Source organism: Bombina bombina, chromosome 6 (genome assembly GCF_027579735.1).
Source record: "Bombina bombina isolate aBomBom1 chromosome 6, aBomBom1.pri, whole genome shotgun sequence".
NCBI classification, from domain to species: domain Eukaryota; kingdom Metazoa; phylum Chordata; class Amphibia; order Anura; family Bombinatoridae; genus Bombina; species Bombina bombina.
Window position 1 is genome coordinate 488,978,327 of NC_069504.1, and position 7,500 is coordinate 488,985,826.

At 38.1% G+C, this 7,500-nt stretch overlaps 1 protein-coding gene across 1 annotated transcript in view; it reads right to left on the minus strand.

Annotated features, from left to right (window-relative positions):
* Positions 1-6,454: 6,454 nt before the first annotated feature.
* Positions 6,455-7,500, minus strand: part of SEMA7A (semaphorin 7A (John Milton Hagen blood group)) — a 104,211-nt gene continuing 103,165 nt past the window's right edge. Inside the window, exon 14 of the mRNA XM_053717332.1 lies at positions 6,455-7,500. This exon is cut by the window's right edge and continues 1,475 nt beyond it. The gene's annotated coding sequence lies outside the window, so the exon portion shown is untranslated.

The window sequence follows — 7,500 nt, forward strand, 5'->3', positions numbered from 1 at the left end:
AGAACTCTCATGCTATTATTTACACTTGCAGACATTTGATGACTATACTGTTGACAAAAAACTTTTATTTGTACTTTTCCTATATTCCACCATTGCCTTAATGTTGCAAAATCATTTTTTCTTTCTGACCATTGTTTCCAAAAAAAGGCAAAACATTCTAAAAATTGCATATCCTTTAAAAGCTGACAATTAAAATGCCAATATGAACTATGGGTGGAAGTTGATGGCAGAACTAAATTACAAAGAACCATTGCATGATCAGAAAAAACATTAGGAACAATCTGACAATCAATAAAAAATATTTGAATTATGCTTAAAAACATAACATTTGTCCAGTCTAGCAGCAGAAATACAATTTTCACTTAAACTGACCCAAGTGTATTGTCTAATATTTGGGTTAAACATTCTCCAGACATCAACTAAATCATTAACATTTAAAACAGAAAGCAGTTCTTTAGCAGACATTGGGGAAGGCTCCAAATGATTCCTGTCAATTTTAAAATCTACAGTGCAATTAAAATCTCCCCCTAGCAGCAGCACAGTCCCTAACTGAATACAAGTTAAAGCTTTGCTTAAAGTTTGTAAAAAAGTAACCCTTTCTGTAGCAACACAAGGTGCATAAACATTCATAAAACAAAATTTAACCCCTCCAAATACAGCCTCAACCTTTAGAAGCCTTCCTTTAATGATTTCTTCAACTACTACAGAATCTGGTTCTATATTTTCAGAAAAAAGAATTGCAACTCCTGCACTTGTATTAGAGCCATGACTGAGAAAACACTTCCCTCTCCATTCTCTAAACCACACACTCTCATTAGTTAAATCTGTATGAGTTTCTTGTAAAAAAGATATCTTCACTTTTTTTTGTATTAAATATGAAAAAATTGTAGCTCTCTTCTCACTACCTCTACACCCATTAACATTTAATGTCCCAGAGGACATCTTATTCACATTTTTACCCATCACAAAACATGAAGTAAGCAAACAGAGGAAAGAGTAAAAAAACAAATGCCTGCTAATCATCATTACTCTTTAGGGAAAGACGAACCTTTTGTAACAATTTTTTTAAACGATACCTGTTTTGTTTACTGAGCTCTTCCTCACTAGCACGTTTAAAATAGAACTCTACAGAATCTACAAACTTCACAAGATCAGGAAATGAATTCTGTATTTCAACATTCTTTTTCCTTTTAGTAATATCTAAAAATTAATTAATACTCTGCAGAGAATAACTTGCAGTCATAGTTTGAGCTGCAGGTAGAGAAACCTGAGAATCAGAAATTTCAACATCTTCCTCACTCTCTGAAAATGCTGCAAGAGCAGCTGGGGAATCATTAGCCACAGGGGTTCCTTCAGTAGTCTGCAAAACTGGGGGATTAACACTTTGTGAACTGGGCTCATCAGCTTTATCACTTACTTTTACTGAACTAGTTACAGAATTATTATTGCATCCAGCTTTTTCCTCCTTATCAACACTTTTACTTTCCTTCACCTCATCACCACCTGCATTTTCTATCTTCTTATTTAAAACATCCTCTTTATTCCCTTCCACAACTGAGATTTTATTTTCTTCCATTTGATTCCCACTTATTTCATTAAATCTCTTAACCTTTTCTCTCCCTACCTGAATGAGCTCAGATTTAAAAGGCCTTTTCTTACTCTGCACTTTATCAGTTACAGCTAAATCATTTTCCTGCAGTTTAGAAAGAGAAACTACAGCTTCCTGCTCACTGTCCTCAGATAAAGAAGACTCCCCTGATTCCAAATCAGAAACCAAATTCTCTTGCTCATTTGCAGCAATTTCAGCTGCTGCTTTCTGCTTTAGATCAGGGCAGTCCTTAATTAGATGTTCAGAGCTTTAACAACTAAAACAGCGCATTTGCGCAGTACTAGCAAAAACAATATAGTCACATTCATCCAACTTGTACCTTAAAGCAACATTTAAAGTTTTGTTACTGTCCTTAAGTATCATAAAAACCTGTCTTCTAAAGGACATAACATGCTTAATCTCATTTGCTTTACATGCTAAAGGAACCATGCGAATGGGACTAGTCAATTTCCCATAACGAGATAAATCATGAGCTAGTTGTTCATTTCTCAAAAAAGGAGGCACATTAGAAATAAGCACTTTCACAGTTGGAGTAGAAAAGGGTAGAACCGTATAAAAAACTCCAAAAATGACAACACCCTCAGAAATTACTTTGTTAGCTAGCTGTTCAGTGCTCACAAAAACAACCACTGATTTATTCATTCTTGATGCAGACTTAATATTACTGCAACCAACAACTTTCCCTACAGCTAACACACAATTCTCAACATTAACATCATTTCCAGGGCTAATCCTGACCCCATGCCTTCTGGTCAAATTCTCAAACCTAAATACATTGGGACAGCTTCCCCCTGAAGTTGAAGCCATTCTGGGCTAGCCCCAGAAAAAAAAACCCTAACCAACAGCAAAAAAAACAGCAAGCTAAGCCAAGCTACACTGCAACACACAGCCTCAGTCAGTGCTTTCACACCAAGCTCCTCCTCTTCCTCGAGAGAGAGAGAGAGAGAAAGAGAGAGAGAGAGAGAGAGAGAGAGAGAAAGAGAGAGAGAAAGAGAGAGAGAGAGAGAGAAAGAAAAAGAGAGAAAAAGAGAGAGAGAAAGAGGCCCCTATTTATGAAAGTCTGGCGGACCTGAGCCGACAGTGCGGATCAGGTCCGCCAGACCTCGCTCGCCGTATACGCTGCCGTATTCAGCATTGCACCAGCAGCTCACAAGAGCTGCTGGTGCAACGCTGCCCCCTGCAGACTCGCGGCCAATGGGCCGCCAGCAGGGGGGTGTCAATCAACCCGATTGTACTCGATCGGGTTGATTTCCGATGATGTCTGTCCGCCTGCTTAGAGCAGGTGGACAGGTTATGGAGCAGCGGTCTTTGTGACCTCTGCTTCATTATTGCTGTTTCTGGCTCGCCAGAAAAAACGGGGCATCAAGCTCCATATGGAGCTTGATAGATAGGCCCCAATGAAAAGAGAGAAAAAGAGAGAGAGAAAGAGAGAGAAAAAAAGAGACAAAGAGAGAGAGAGAAAGAAAGAGAGAGAGACAGTGTGCAAGGGAGGGAGTTGAGAGAAAGAAGGGAGGGAGGGAAAAGAGGGAGAGAAAAAGAGGGAGGGAGGGAAAAAAGGGGGGGGGAGGGAAAAAAGGGAGGGGGGAGGGAAAAAAGGGAGGGGGGAAAATAGGAGGGAGTTGAGGGAGTTAGGGAGGGGGGAAGGGATAGAAGGGAGAGAGAAAGGGAGGGAAAGAAGAATACACTTTGAAACAATCACTGCCCTTTACATGCAACAACATACTATACATTAATTACCATTATTCAAGTAATGAAAGTTTTTAAGTGTCCGTTTATTATTTACTCTGTGGGTTCATGAATGCAGAGAAAGCTGGCTATTAGTAGCTAACATACATTAGTGATGATAGTTTATGATTAGACATCACAAGCTGATCTAAGCAGTGCACAGACGCATCCAGTCTGTTAGTTACTAAGACCTGCAATAAGCACTGCGCTCGCAGATCCACCACAGCTGATAAGGGGAGGCAGCATATCGGCACAAGGCCTTCTCCTCCAGCCTCACCTTGGAAGCATATCCCTGGTCAAGTTTCTCACCAAGAACACTTCCACAGCAAAAATGCAGACGGCTCTAAATGAAGCAACAGTTTAAAGGAGCACTGCCTGTAAAGAGCGACCTTAATCAGCGCATGTGCCTTGTCTTCTCTGTAAAAGCCTGCACTTTATCGCTCAATGTATTGTCTGCTGGCTTTTAGAGAGAGGATAGGACAGATGTGCTGCCCCTCCCAAATCTGCTGTCCTAGGCACCGGCCTTGTTGGCCTAGGCCATAATACGCCCCTGGCTCCATCCAAACCATTAAAAGTTAATTTTGACTTTACTGTCCCTTTAAACTTTCAGCTGAAGTTAAACAAGAAAAATAAGAAAAAACCCTCATTTTCTAGCTTATGAAATATCTGTACCAAGGTTAAATGTCAGGATTAAATACTTTTTGTTAAGAACAGTTATTTTTAATTTAAAGGTACATTTTGTTTATAAATAAAAGATTTAACAAAGTAAACAAGACTTATTTTTCTGTCCCTTAAAGGGACAGTATACACCAATTTTCATATAACTGCATGTAATAGACGCTACTATAAAGAAGAATATGCACAGATACTGATCTAAAAATCCAATATAAAACCGTTTAAAAACTTACTTAGAAGCTCCCATTTTAGCACTGTTAATGAGGTAGTTTGGGACACCCACTGAAAGGGACTGGGTAAACAAAAAGAACAAACACTCATCCCCCCCCCCCTGTATATGAAAAGACAGATTAGACAAACAGGAGCCAGCAGTAGTCTGTAAATGCATGTATACATCTGATACTGTGGGGCTTGGTTAGGAGTCTGAAAATCAGCACAATGTTGTTAAAAAATAAGCAAAATTATACATTGTTACAAAAACACTACCAGATAGGCTATATAAATGGATCATCTACAAAACATTTATACAAAGAAAAATCTAGTGTACAATGTTCCTTTAATGTTTCCTTATCTCACATTGCTTTAAATAGATTTGATTGTGTTGACTTTTGATTTTAGAACATTAAGAGGTGTAGATTAAAAAAGGGCCAGATTACGAGTGTTGCACAAGCGATATTGGGTTTATCGAGGCTGTTTGCAGGCATTGAAAGAAGCACTCAAATTACAAGTTAAAAGTAAATGTGACCAGGTGAGTGCAATCGCTAGAATGATTACCGCAACCTCAGAGCGCTGGTTAACTGTATATGTATGTATATGTTACGGGTAAAGTCAGAAATCTGGGTAATCCTAGCATTACCCGGATAATCCTGACATTACCCAGCAGCCCTGGGTAAAGCCCAATGTAATATCATACATTGGGCTTTACCCGGGTAATCCTAGGATTACCCAAAGTCTCCTGGATAAAGCCCAAACTAATCCTAAAGTGCCTGGATAAAGCCCAAAATCTGAATAAAGCAGATGTTTGCTACCTGCCTAGCTTAAGTGCCTTGATACAGTAAACTTTTTTCAGGCAGGCAGTCATCTGTGTTAACAAAGGTAGTGTCGATTTGATAGGGGATTACCCACTAAATAGTGATGTATTGAAAAATGGTGTATAGAATGCATTAATTCACCTGTGTGTTTGCAGTGTGTATAGCCACTGAGAGTAAAAAAAGGCTCCATATAGCAATACACTTTCTCAGGGTCGAAACTACAGGGGGTGCAGAGGTCGCTGGTGCGACTGGGCCCCTGAGGGTGGGGGCCCAACTTAAAAAAAAAAAATTATAATTTCTTTTTATAATTTTTTTTTTTTTAATAAAAAACGTTAACCTGCCACTGCCTGCACTGATATCATGTGAGTGTGACATGACTACAGGGGTTAGTGTTTCTGTTTTACCCATTGGTGTTTATGTTTGTGTGTATGGTGTGTGTGTGTGTGTATGTATGTGACTGTGTGTGTATTTATGCATGTATGTGTGTTTGTGTATGTTTGTAGAACCAGCAACTTACAGACCTTGTTAAAACAGTACTACAGCATGGGGGGGGGGGGGCAGGGGGTAAACCGTGTCACTATACAGTACCACTATATACAGTATGGGGGGGTGGACCATGTCACTGACTACTGTGGTCACTTTATAAATTACTGGGCGGGTAGGGTCAGGCCAGCCATCTCACCGGCAGATTAAAGACTGTGTCACTAACTTACTATATACAGTACTGGGGGGTTAAATAGTGTCACTATATATATATACAGTACTAGGGGGGGGTCAGACCATCTCACAGACTGTGGGCACAGGGTACCTCCTTTTGCAGACATGTAATCTGATTCACATTTTTTTTCTGTGTTAAATGTAAAAAAATAAAATAAAATATGTATTAAATTCACCTTTTTTTGGAGGGGTAGGGGTGGTGGGGGGGGTGGTGGTGGTGGTGGTGGGTCCCTTCTTAGATTCTTGCACCTGGGCCCTGTGGTTTCTAGTTACGCCTCTGCACTTTCTCCTACAATTCTCCCTATATTGAATAGACCTGGTAATGTTGATAAGGAGTTTAATCACTAATTGTTGATAGGGGATTATTCAATAATTGTTGATATGTAATTATTTACTAAATGTTGAATCGGGGTTTAATTAATAATTACTAACCAAGCGGCTGTGGGTAATGCCTGATGTACTGGAATTCCCCCATTTACACTTTTTTTTTTGCCTCCACCTTGGGGGGGGTTCAAGGAAGGTTCCCAGCCGATCCTCTAGCATCCACCCCAAGTGAACCTTGGAGAATAAGGTTTACAAGGGGGGCTTTGCTCGCCTTGAACTCCCAGGTGCATCAAGCTATTGGTGTAACAAAATATGCTACAAAACAAACATATGAAAAATAAAAATGTTTAACTGCAAAACATGGTACAAAATATATGAAAAATAAACATCTTTAATTTACTGTTGGTGTAACAAAACATGGTACAAAACATATGAAAAATAAACATCTTTCATTTCCTTAAAAGTCTTTAATTTCCTGTTTGTGTGTTTTCCTAGCATTTCCCCTGGTAAAGCCCAAATGTATGATTTTATTAGCTTTATCCAGATGTTTAAATTCCTGTAGGTGTGTAAAATGTTTAATATTTTATGTAACAAACCAAACATATGAAATATTAGCTTTAGCCAGAAGTGTTTGGGTAATACTAGCATTACCCGGGTAACGCCCAATGTATGATCTTACATTGGGCTTTACCCACAGCCACTGGGTAATGTCAGGATTACCAATATCTGACTTTACCCATTACATATATGTATATATGTGTGTGTGTGTGTGTATATATATATATATATCAGAAATAGTCTGGAATTTAATCCTAACACTCACAAAATGAGAATTTCATGTTATATGTGACCACTTTTTAAAAAATTTTTAGAAAAGGAAAAATAACTGCTTCATCTAAACACTGTACACATAAATATTAAAAGTTTTACAGATTTTTTTGTCAAGGCAACAATAAACTAAATTTTTTTTTTTTTACCGTAAGACTAGTTCATAATAATGGTTCAGAAGATTTATTTCTGTTTTTTTTTTTTAATATATGTAGTAAAACTAAAAACTAAAATAAATTTAAAAAACAAAACATGTTTACAGGATCTACAAGGTATCACCTTCAATATTTCACAGTTACTGATGAATAGCACTTGCCAGTCTGTCTCTCATGCAATGAACAATTCGGAAAATATCTGTCCGGGATCAGCATTTATAATGCCATTGAATTGCCATCATAATTTTTTTGAATAGAACCATCAATATGCAATAGTGCTACAAGTTATGGATTTCTAGCAAACATACATTTACATATGGTTAATTTCATGTACATATTATAGCACAATCCTTAATCTTACATAGCCATTAGTTTGTAAAGAGCACTGATCAGTACTTTATGTGTAGAAAATGTTGTGCAACTCAAGCAGATAGAC